This window comes from Fukomys damarensis, unplaced genomic scaffold, assembly GCF_012274545.1.
Source record: "Fukomys damarensis isolate Sample0158 unplaced genomic scaffold, DMR_v1.0_HiC HiC_scaffold_6, whole genome shotgun sequence".
Classification (NCBI taxonomy): Eukaryota; Metazoa; Chordata; class Mammalia; order Rodentia; family Bathyergidae; genus Fukomys; species Fukomys damarensis.
Window position 1 is genome coordinate 40,332,329 of NW_022900918.1, and position 12,357 is coordinate 40,344,685.

Below are 12,357 nucleotides of genomic sequence, written 5' to 3' on the forward strand. Positions count from 1 at the left end.
CATATTCAAATTTACTTCCCATTTACTTTATGTAGCATATCTTTATTATTTGTGTTCTATTCTGTAAGGGGAGAAACTAGACTAATCTAAAATATAAGCCATTTGTGTTTTAATAGTGCTTTTGATTTCCCTGAGAATAATTGAGTCTTGGAGCTTCGAATTCAAGAAAACATATCACTGAGTTGCCCTTTATTTCTTATTTGTATGAATAAAACTGGAAGGGAAGAAAGGCAGAAGACAAACCCACCGAAGGGTTTTCTTCACAACAAAGTCATTTTAGCAAAATGTGATCTACCGAGAGAAAAAACATTCAGGGACTAGGAATACTGGAATGTGAGGAAAAGCACACACTAGATTATAATACAGCTCTAAAGTAGCCCGCTCTCTCATCTCCTTTGGTATTAAATAGCCTATTGTGTTTTATTGAATTTCTTGCTTTTCCTGCTGAGTCTCTTGCTTTTCCTCTAGAGGCAAGAGGAGTTCCCCACTTCTGCCCTTTATTTTCTACCTACCCACTTCTTAAAAATGTTTCATTTTCCTGTTTCTTTGCTGCCTTCTTTTATACAATCATGAACTTACAGAAAAACTAAACTTATGTTTAAAAAGATCTTCAAAAATTTTATTTTTCCAGCAAGTTCCCAAGATAATGCACCCTTGCCCATGAAAATCTCAGGTGTCTATTTCCTGGAAGCATTCTTAAAAGTGCCTAAAATGCATTGCAACCATTAAAGTCAAGAAGTAAACACATACATGGTCATCACTGAATTCTCATGTCTTCCAAATCTGGCCAGTTACCCCAATCATGTCCTTTACAGCCAAACTGAATAGTTTCAAACCACATGTTGCATTTAGTTGACAGTTTCTGGATTGGCTGAACAATGGCTGTGGTGATAACAGGGTCCAATCCTGGAAATCTGTATGTTACCTTACAAAGAAAGGATATTTCCAGGCATAATTAGATTAAAGCCCTTAGGGAGATTGTCCTGTGTTACCTAGATAAAGATCACTGCTTTCCCATAAGAAGCAGAGTGAAGTTTAGCATACACAGAGAGAAGGATATGGTAATTGCAGTGGAGATTATAGCAATGAGACCACAGCCAAAGAAGTCAAGTGATACCAGCAGACATGATCAGGTCAACACTTGGACGATGGTTGTGTCGCTGGATTATTTCTTACTTTTAAACAGCATTTGTCTCATCAAATAAAGAATACCAGAAAGGGATTATTTTTGAAAAATGAACCAAGTGGGAACTCGAGTTAAAAGGTACAATGTCTAAAATGAAAAATTCACTGGAAAGGCCTTAAAATAGACTCAAATTAGTGGAAGAGGTAATAGCAATTTGAATATAGATTGAAAGACTTAATGAAATCCAAAGCAGAGGGAGAAAATGAAGGGAAGTGAACTGAACCTCAGAGAATTGTAACAATGTATGCATAGTGGGAATGGGAGAAAGAGGAGAAAGGAGCAGATTATCAAAGAAACAATGGTTGAAAACTAAGAATCTTGTGAAAAATAATCAAATACCTTCAAATTCAAAGATCTGTACTTAGGATAAGCACAAAGTGCACACCTGGAAATAATACAGTAAAAATCCTGAAAGACAAAGAGAAAGTGCCAAAAGCAGCAAGAGCAAAACAGCACACGCATGCAAGAAAAGCCCAATGAGGTCCACAGCTGACTGACCATCAGAAACAGTGGGAGACAGAGACAATGGGAAGACCGATGCAACGTGCTGAGAGAGCCATCAAAGAACCTCATATCTGGCAAAACTGAGAAATGAAGGTGATAAAACATGTTTCTGGAAAGGAAAACAATTTATTGCTATCAGTCCCATCTCACAGGAAATACTAAATGAAGTTACTTGCTCTGAAAGCAAATAATAATTTATGGCAATTTAAGTCACACATATGAACAAAAGCATTGGTAAAGATAGTTATGTAATTAGAAAAGAACGTTTAAATGCATATTTCTTCTCCTGTTTTCTCTAAAATTGTTTAAAATGCTATTGTACGACTTGAAGTTGCTCTAGTAGTATAGCATTTGCCTAGTACGAGTGAGGCCCTGAGTCTAATCCCCAATACTTCAAAACAATGAAATAAAAACAAACTGTGGAAACTATGTATATGATTGTTTTGTTGGTCATATATAAGATATTCAATAATAACAATACACTGAAAGTGGATGGAAGCAAACCTGGATTCATGAATGACACCAGACAGTACAACAAACTAATAACTAAACTAAAACTTTTCCTAAGAGCTAGTCTAGGGCCTCCTTTCCCACACCTACCAGTGCATTCTGTTCTAGAGACTGGATAACTTACAAAGAAAATAAGTTATAGTAAAAGTTTTGCCATTTCAAGTCCACTTTTTTGCCTTGCTTTTGTGGATTCAAGTTACTGTCTGGTGTCATGCTGGAGGCTGGGAACTCCAAAGCCAAGAGGCTGAGTCTGGTGGCAGCCTTGTGACTGTACTTTCCCATGGCAGGAGGCAGAAAGGTGAGACAGAAGAGGCCAGACTCATGGCCTCAAGCCCATGTACAGCCTGCATTCATCCATTCGCCAGGGCAGAGTCCTCACAGCCCAGACAGCACCCCGTGGGCCCCAGTCCCACCACTGCATTCATGAGCTTTTAGCTGTTATTTCTGTTGATATTGTTTCTCTTCCTTTCCTGGCTGGCTCTCCCATTGTGCATATGTTGATGCAGTTCTCTAAGGCTTGTTCTCAATTTTTCTTTTTCTTTTTTTTTAGTTTCAACTCATATTATCTCTATCTCCGTATCTTCAAGTTACTGATGCCTTCTTCTGCAAGTCTTGCCTTGAGGAGTGAGTTTCCATTCCGTGATTTTGTGGGACACAGTTAGACCATAGCACACACATTGAGAACTTCTTAAGCTTTGTGTGTTTGTCCATTTTCTGTTGCTATAACAATGCCTGAGTATGCAGTTTATAAAGGAAAGATTATCTTGGCTCAAGGTTCTAGAAATTCAAGAACGTCATGCCAGCATCTGCTGTGTTGTTAATAAGAGTTCAATGCTAGAAAACAGCGGAGAATATGTATTAGAAGGGTGGGATGGAGAGATGAGAGGTAGCAGGCTTGCCTTCTCATAGCTCCCTCAGGAAAGCTGTCCAGTCCTGCAAGAGCAAGAACTTGTTCCCACAGGAAAGGCATCTGTCCCTTTTAATGACCTCCAGAAGATCAGGCCTCCCCACAGGAGGGGATTTTTGGAGGGAAGAAACCATATTAAGCCACAGCACTGTGCATGCCCTCTTTGAACTGCAGAGTGCATGGCCTGCAGAGTTTTACAAAATGAAATACATTCTCTTGTGTGAGCTGGAGTGATGCTTACTGAAGGACCCTGACCGCCACCATTCTGAGCTGACCGGAGCCACGCGACCCCCACACGGTGCCTGTGTCCCTGCTAGAAATGTAGGCTCATGGGCTCCGAGGCCCCTGACTGCGGTGCAGTCCACGACTCCCGTCATCTCTCAGCCCTGCACTGGACAAGGAGCCGAGCTCCCTATGCACTTGAGCTGGTTCCTAACGGTAACCACAGCTTTTACTGAAACCCACCCCTCATCCCCACAACCCTGTAAGAAGCCCCAGAGCCTGTACCAGAGTGGTTGGTCTGGTCTCTCATGCCAGCATGGTCCCACTCAGGTTTGTATTGCCATAAACCCATCCTGTGAGCTCTTACCTCAGTTTCTTTTCCTTCTCTACCACCAATTTACAAGTCAAAGACATTAAACAGCAATTGAAGCATGACTTTCAAAAATGGTTCGGATGGCAAATGCTGGCCTGAAGATATATCTCAGTAGTAGGTCTCTTGCTTAACAAGTGTAACACCTTGGGTTAAATTCTCAGTACCACAGAAACAAAATGGTTTTGCAGTATTGGGGAATGAACCCAGGCATTGACAGTGACCTGCATCCCAAGCACCATCTGCGCCCGCCTTCTTTTAGCTTTTATTTTGAGGCAGGGTCCTGCTAAGTTTCAAATTTTCCCAGAGTTTGTTGGACCTGGAGATCCTCCTGTCTCAGCCTCCAGACTATTGGGATTACAGGTTCACGCCAGTACTTCCAGCCATAAATTTTATCTTAGGTAATTTTTACAATTTTTTAAATGCTGAAAATTGTGTATTGTAGAGATTTTGAAATTAGTGTTTTAAATGTTGAAATATACAATAGTCCTAAGCAGGGTACAGTTTTCTTATTTTTATTTGACTTGTTATCCTTTGCCAGTCACTGCTGTTGTTGGTGGGCAAGTGGTCGTGAGACTGTTACATGCATTGTGCATTGCATCTTGGGTTTCTTGTCCTGAGTATGGAAATAGGAAGGATCTGGATTATGTTTAATTTTGAAATTGTTGGAAGGGCATCATTCAGTTTAAAATATGTAAACAACTGCAGCCACGAGACAACAGATTGTGCTTTTGGTTAGAATTCTGGAAATCACCCCCTTTTTTACACTAGTGCTAGAACAAAAAAAGGCTTATATTTAAAGTTAATAGAAAAAAAAGTCAGCAGGATTATTTTAAATTCAGTGAATGCAGATGCAATTAACAGTAAGTATGGCTATGAATTTACTAACTCCTATATTTGACACGTTTCAGGGATATCTACAAGTGTCTAAACTAGTTTTTATAAGTTTTCATACAAAATTATATTTCTATAGGGAATCAACCTTAATAGAACAATTTGAGACAAAGTCCTAGCTTTATGTATTTCCTAGCAGGAAAACACAAGAAGAGACGTCATTGCTCGCAGATGTACTAAACAAAATAGAACTTGAGTTTACTTGAGATCATATAGCCTTTCTTTCTAAAATAATGAAATGTTCATGCATTTTCAATATCCCTACATATCGGTAGATCAGTTCCCAAAATAACTTTATTATTTTACATTTTAAAAAGAATATCTTTTGCTTACAACCTGTATTAGCAAGTTTTCCATCATCAAAACAAACTACTTGTGACTAGGAAACTTTGTAAAGAAGAGAGATTGGTCTTCTCCTAGTTCCGAAAGTTTCAGGGCCTCCACTCTGTTCTGATGTATGCTTTTAGTGGATACCCTGGCAGTGGCTGGAGCGAGTGATCACATCAGAGAATAATGACAGAACTAGTGAGTTTTAGCTACAGTTGTGAAAAAGCAAGAGAGAAATCACACACAGACCTTAAAAACATACAATTAACTGCAGCTACAAAGGAAAAAATCTGGCATGAAACTATGAAAATACAATTTAATCATAGATACAGAGAAATTGAAAATGAGATAAGCCATTGTGCATAGATCTATCGAATCAAACAGAAAATCTTTGAAATGTCTTTACACAGTAGAATTTAAACTCAAGAGAGGAGGTTCCAGCTTTTTTCCTTCTATAATTAAAAAATTTTCTCTTTTTCTTTTATTAATTATCCCAGTACCCAATACATTATTAGACTAAACAATCAAAGGAGAAATATATGTGTGCTTCAATCCCTTATTTTACTGCATAAATTTGTTCATAATGCCTCTGTTATAGCTCTAGAAATGTACTATTTTTCATTTGTTATTGAAATTTTATAACTTTTTTCTTTATCTTCCTAAGATCTATCAATTTTATAACATTTCAAAAAGCAAATTTTTTACCCTCTCTATAGTTACCTATTTTACTAATTTTTTTCTTTTAATATTTTTACTTCTACATTTAAGCTTTATTTCCTTTCAAATCATATTTGTTTGAACTTCATGAACTGTATGCTCAGCTAATTGCTTTCCTAAAATATGCAATTAAAGTTATTATGTTCCTCTGGAATGACCTTTGAATGTAGTCCACAGCTATTACGCGCTTTATTTTCATCGTCTCACAGATCTTTCTATACTCCGGGATCTCGCCCACCTCTCCTTCGGGGCTCATCCACGTGGATGTCCTGGATACATCCAAACTAGGACATTCTAGGCCTTTCTTGGGTCACAAAAGCCTTTCTCCCTACAGGTTCTATACCATCACCTGCTTTAATCTATGCCACCTTCTTTACATCCCTGTCTTTTGCACTTTAAGTGAAAACACTCTGCCTTTTGAGGCCTTACTTCCTTTGGAATCTGCATATCAATAAGAGCTCAAAAGTGATCACCCTTTCCTTCAATTCATGTATGTATTTGTATAATCGTAATACCAAGGAGCCATATAGATGTGGCCACAGAAAGTTGAGGTTCAGATCTGCACTGACAGAGAAGAACTACATCATGATTTTAAAAAGATGCAAGTAAATTGATTATAAAAGTATAGTAGATATGAGCAGAGTCAAATAATATGTTATCATACACAGCACCAAAGAGGAAGAAGACAGCACCAAGGAGGAAGGGGAAAGTTCTGGGGCAGGATCAGAACACAGCACGATATCCAGTTTGTTAGTTTCTTAAGTGTTGTGTTCAGACTTGGTGTCAACAAGCCTGCAAGACTGGAAGGGTCATTCCCAGCCTTGGCTAGACTCAAGGACACACACACTGGTGGCGCGCCCACCTATCTGGAGTAACATTCTCTCCCACGGAGGGAGGTGGCCAGCCCCTCAGTGTAAGGGACAGCTGGCATCCGAGTTTGCCTGGCAAACACGCATCTCGCTGACTCATCACTTTAACCCTTTTCTTGACAATAACTGAAAAACTATAGAACTTTCTCTAGGTCCTGAGATATGCTCCTACAACTGAATCTTTTGAACTCCACAAATTTGTCAGATTCCAGCCGTCTCTGTCCCATTTTGCTTGTGTTGAGCATTCCACACACTCTCCTGTGCGTGCTTGGCTCCCTCAGCCATCCGCGTAGCTGTCTTCCTTGGCTCAGGTGACAGGAAATCTGGCCACCTCAAACATCGTGGTGCAGCGCTGAGCTGGAGAGGAAATGCCCAGCCTACTGAGGAAGCCTGGGGGCGGCTTCATTTCCCCTGCATCCCTCCTGAAGACTCCTGGCCTGAGGGACCAAGTGGACCAGCTCTGAACAGGGGTCTAGGAAATTCGGCACACACAGGTGAGACAGGTGGTAGCCTGCTCACTCTTTCTGTCCTTCATGCACTGAGACTCTGGTCTCAGATACAGTATCGGAGGAAAGGAACTCTCATCATCTTTCTCTGTCTAGGACCAACTCGAGTCTAATGCCTCACTGACATCCAGTTACCTCTGAGCTCCACCTAAGTTTGGCTCTGAAAACAGATTTACATTTGGCTGTGAAGGACAAGAAAGATGAATTCATATTGCATTTTTTTCAGAATACCCTGGGCTTGGTTTCTATTTTAGTTTGAGATATTTCCCTTCCCATATTAATACACATGGTTCTGATTTCATATACTTACTTCTGAAAGAGGTAACTAAATTTACTCTCGTTCCATGCAGAAAAGATGAAATAAAAACATCTTCATATAATAGAAATTTAAAAGATGTTGCTTTCTTAAACAAGTTATCAAAATAAATATTTTATAAAAGACAGGCTGGACGTGGTGGTGCACACCTGTAATTCCAGCACTGGGGAGGCTGAGGCAGGAGGATCACTGCAAGTTGAGACAAGCCTGGGCTACACAGTGAGTTCCAGGGCAGTCTGAACTACATAGTGAGACCCTGTCAAAAAAAAAAAAAAAAAAAGAATAAATAAATAAAAACTATAGTCCAACTAAAGAAAGGAAATATTTATTTCCCTTAGCTTATGCCCTTTTCTTCTAACACTGCACTTCTAAAAATGTGGACATTTGAAGAAATTCTGCAAGAACATTAAAAAACGTGCTATGTACTATCCTTTGGTTATAGAAATACAGCTGTCACAGTGAGGACTTAGAATCTCACTGGGTACATTCACCTCTAGTCATGTCTCGCGTTGGCCCAGCCGATAAGGGAAGAGCTTGATGCCAACAGCGAACATGGGGAGTTGTGCATTCAGCGCGCCAGCAGTGACTCGGAAGACCCCGGCCTCCCTGGGCCCGGCCTCCCTCCTCCTTTCCCCCCGGCTGGCACAGCTGCAGCACAGTGCAGTTCTGGGTGGCCATGTGCAGGCTTGGAACGTCCTGCGTACTGTGTCTTTTTCCTGCATTTCTTCTTCAAAATTGAGGAGCCCTCAGGGAACAACCTCATCTACAAGGGCCAGTCAAAAAGATGTGGCATGTTTAAATTTTTAAAGATGTACAGTAAAGGCATATTGCCATTAATCACCCTCCAATCACCCCCACTCCCAGCGCCAAGCACACTCGTCCCATTGTTCTTACCACCTTCTGAAGTAGACCTACGAGTTCTCTTTCATGAGTACCTTTATGAGGTATGATAAAAAAATATACAACGAATGCTGTGGCCAAGCACCATCCAGCAGAAAAGCTGGCCTATAAAAGCATCTGTCTTATCAGATCTGGCACTGTGTGAATCTGGCCCGCTCCTAAAGTCAAAATGACCACATAGGTTGCTGTTCTGCATGAACCAGGACACTGAGGCAGCCATCACCATGGAGAACTTCCAGAGCCGCTGCAGCATGGCAAGAATGATGTCAAAAGTGTGTCCAGATGGAGGGGTTCATGCCAATGTCCCGTTCATCGTAATAATTATAACTTGCACACTCGCCACGTACTTCCCGATCCTGCCTTGTACGGTAGAAACTCTCGCTTGTCCGTCCAGCCTCGCAGCTAATGGATGCCGATGTGGACGGGGTCACCATGAGTGGATTGCAGAGGTGAAGCTGTCCCTGAAGTGTGCCCACCTCCTGCAAAGGGGGCATCTGAACATGGTCCACTCTGGGATCTGAGGGAGGCAGAGGGAGCAGGGCGTGAAGGGGAGGGAAGCTAGACAGGCAGGTATTTGTGGCTTCGAGGCCTCCCTCCTCTCACTGCTAACTTCCGCTAAGTAAAGTTCCATATGAATGTAGCGATTCACCAAGTCTGCTTCATTACCTTAAAGATAGAAGGGACTGCACCGGCAGCACTTCCTGCATAGATAAAATCGATCTCACGTCTCTTCGGATTCCTTGAGGGGCTCCGACCTGAGCAGGTGCTCCTGGCACCTCCCCGTGGGTCCTTGTCCTTGTTGTGTTGGGACGTAGAAAACGTGATTCCTTATCTGCCAGAAGCAGATGATCACAACAACTGACACATTCATCTCACCACTGGCAGTACCCTTGTCCACACTGTCAAAGTAAGCAAAACAAAATAAATCATTCTCTACATGGAAATAGTATTGAAGTGAGCAGGAATTTCTCTAAAACACGTGTTTAAACGCTGATTCATGCACATTTACCCTGAAAGCAATTGCACAATAGGTGGAGAACATAACCACAAACAGATCTGATATATAAAACCCTTGGGTTTAAATTTCCCAGCAGTGACAGAACTTCAGCCTCAAACCGGGCGTGGTGGCGCACGCCTGTAATCCCAGCACTTGGAAGGCTGAGGCAAGAGGATCGCTGTGAGTTTGAGACCACCCTGGGCTACATAGTGAGTCTCAACTACATAGACCTTGTCTCAAACAAAACAACAACAAAAACAACTTCAGCCTCAGTAAATACATTCCACACATCTCTTTTTTCCATTATTATCAGGAAATAGGAAGGAGCACTCAGCCCCCTACATTATCCTGGTTAAGAAATGACCCTAGCAGTTTATTTAAAATTATGTGTCATTACTTCATAGTTAAAACTACATGGAGTGATCAGCATTTATCCTTCCAAGTCAGATTTAACCAGAAATATAATAGTCACTGACTGCTTTATATGTGAAAACAAAATGATTTTTTTCAGAAATATAATAATCACATCATTTGCAGCAAGCTATTTCCTCTGTCCTGAGCATTTTAGCTGCTAGTTTTAGGCAGGTTTCACATTTTGAAGAGCTGTTGTCTCTGTGCTTGGAGGGCCAAATCCTCCTGAGAGATTCTTCTTTCCTTAAAGAAGAGGACACAGAGACAACCCCCAAACCTGCTAATGCTTATCAGCCAGAAATCTGTAACTAAGCTTTCTAAATATTTTTGAAGTTGTCAACCTAAGAAACAAATCAGCAGGGAGTGAATGATTATTTGTCCTGTCCCATGGTCCCATCCTCTGAATACACTCAGGGCTTATAATCTGCTCTTGGGTGGCGGACAGTCCCACCGTCCCTACAGCACAGCATGGGTGACGCCCTGCTGGGCCTGTCCTGCAGAACGAGTGCTTCACAGGTGAATACCAGGCTACTGACAGTGCTGAATGTATTTCTGGGCTTCAGGTCCAGTATCTTTTCCTCCCTAGACAGGTGTGTGTGTGGCATGTTATTCAATGAACATGCTCTCTAACAGTTAAAATTATCAAACCACTTCCTCTGGTGGAAACGGGTCTCTGATTTGTAGAATAATAACTCCCTTTCATTTATTGAAGAAGAAATTTAGGAGCCATAGATACCGCTTAGATTTCTACCTGTGTGCAGAGAAAATGTCATTGTGTGGGCCATGTAGAACATGCAAGTGGAATTCCACTTCCCTGTGCCCTGGGTAAGACAGAGGCCCCCCTTCCCAGGAAGAGGCAGCAGCCCTCTGCGGCCAGGACTGTCCCTCACATCAGCCCACCCCAGTGCTTCTTTGACATGGCCTGAGAAGACTGTCTGGCCAGGAACTTGTCTGGAGATGGTCAGGCAGGACGGTGTCTGTTCAACACACCACGGAGCACAGAGTTCACACTCCCAAGCAGCCACCCAACTATCTGCACACATTTTACTGAAGAATAACAGCAGAGGGGGCAGCCTGTCTCGCTAACTTGATTCCTGGATGCATTAGGGTAATATGAGCATGCACAAGCTCACACACAGTGTGAATCTTAATTACTTCCAGTGTAGGTTTTGCTGAGCTCCCAAACTGACTGCACTGGCCATTGCAAAGTCCTCCTGCACGCCTCACCTGATTTAGCTGCAGAGGGAGTAAAAAAGAACTATGTTGGTGATGTCTGACCCAAAAGAGCCTACGTGCACATTCATCAAAGAAGGCCCCGCGAGAAATTAGACAACAGATTTCCGGGGTTGGTGAGGATACTAACCAGCTGTTTTAAAAGGTCTTTGGAATTAACTTGCAGAAGTGAAGAGAAAACCTCACAATCCCTGTAGGGAAAAGTGACCAAGTCTGGTGGTACCGTTGGGTGAGGAAAGGAGAGGTGATACCGGTGGCACACACTGAAACTGGAGGGTGCCAACCCTGAAGTTGTTAGCTGGAAAGCGCTGTGGCTGTTACCGGGCGCTTGTACGTCTGCAATCATGGCGATAGCTCCTGCGCTCTGTGACGCAAATGAAGAACGCAAGGATCATGAATGTAGTTTCACTGCCACCCGCCGGTAAGCCTTGCTCCAAACCTCACAGACGGTGACCATCCCACCTCACACAGAGGTTCTCTAGTTTGTCTAAGGAGGGCAAAAGTGGAAGCAGCACTTGCACCCTGAAGCCTGGCTCTAGAGTCCTTGCCTTCCCACCCCATTACTTCTGCAATTTTCTTCCTAAGGTTGCATGCAAATGCGGCGTGAGACACAGCTGCCCCTAGCAGTCTGACTACAGAGCCGAGTAGCACCCACTCAGGCCCTGGAGGCCCCCCAAACTCTGCCGAAAGACGAATCAGTAGCTAGGGCAAAGCCACTGGAAAAGGACCGGCAGGACTGGAATGAGAGGATCATCGGCTCTGCACCTCGAAGTCCGGTGGCAGACTGCAGACAAAGGGGACTCCGACTGGCTCTGGACAGGCTGTACCCTGCTTCTCAGCAGGGATGCAGTCAGCGTGGGAATGTCGCCAGCTACCTGGCGCGTGGAGCTGGACACCGGGCCGGGCCCTTCGGTGGGCAGGGCCTGGAGGCTCCTGCTGCGCCCCCACCCCCCCGGGACCAGCTCCTAAGAACTGTACCTCGGAAGGACGTGGGTGACCACGCTCCGTGCTTAGAGCACTCGGGGTCTCCTCTAAACCTGTCTCTCCACTCTTCAGCGCATAAGACAAGAGTGATTCATTTCACTTTTTTTTTCTCTCTTACTTAAGGGCTGTTCGTAAATCACCCTGCAGCGAAAGGCAGTCCAGTGCTCCAGCCTTTGGCTCATCTCACTTTCCCATTCATTATGTTTATTAGGCCCTCAGTAGCTTTTCCCATTTCCTCTCCCCTCCTTGGAAGTTGCTGGCCCTGGGGGTGGGGGGGGCGGCTCTGGCCTGGCGCTCCAGGGTGAGCCCTTCGCAGGTGCCCGTCCTCAAAGCGCCCTCGGAGGAGCTGCGGGCAGGTGCCGGGCCGCCAGCCTTCCCAGCAGGGACGTTCCTGCTATGGCACTCAAGTTCTTGCAAAAACTGAAAGTGAAATGGGGAAGGCAAAGCGGCGGATTGAGCAATCCAGCAGGACAGACGCCAGCCGGTGACCCGGCCGCAGCGCGG

General features: G+C 43.4%; 1 long non-coding RNA gene across 1 annotated transcript; it reads right to left on the minus strand.

Annotated features, from left to right (window-relative positions):
- Positions 1-4,198: 4,198 nt before the first annotated feature.
- LOC104859403 lies at positions 4,199-5,904 on the minus strand. Its single transcript, XR_779373.1, has 2 exons — positions 5,796-5,904; positions 4,199-4,315 (listed from the first exon to the last, which is right to left on the minus strand). It is a non-coding gene; the product is annotated as an uncharacterized LOC104859403 (long non-coding RNA).
- Between the last annotated feature and the right edge of the window lie 6,453 nt (positions 5,905-12,357).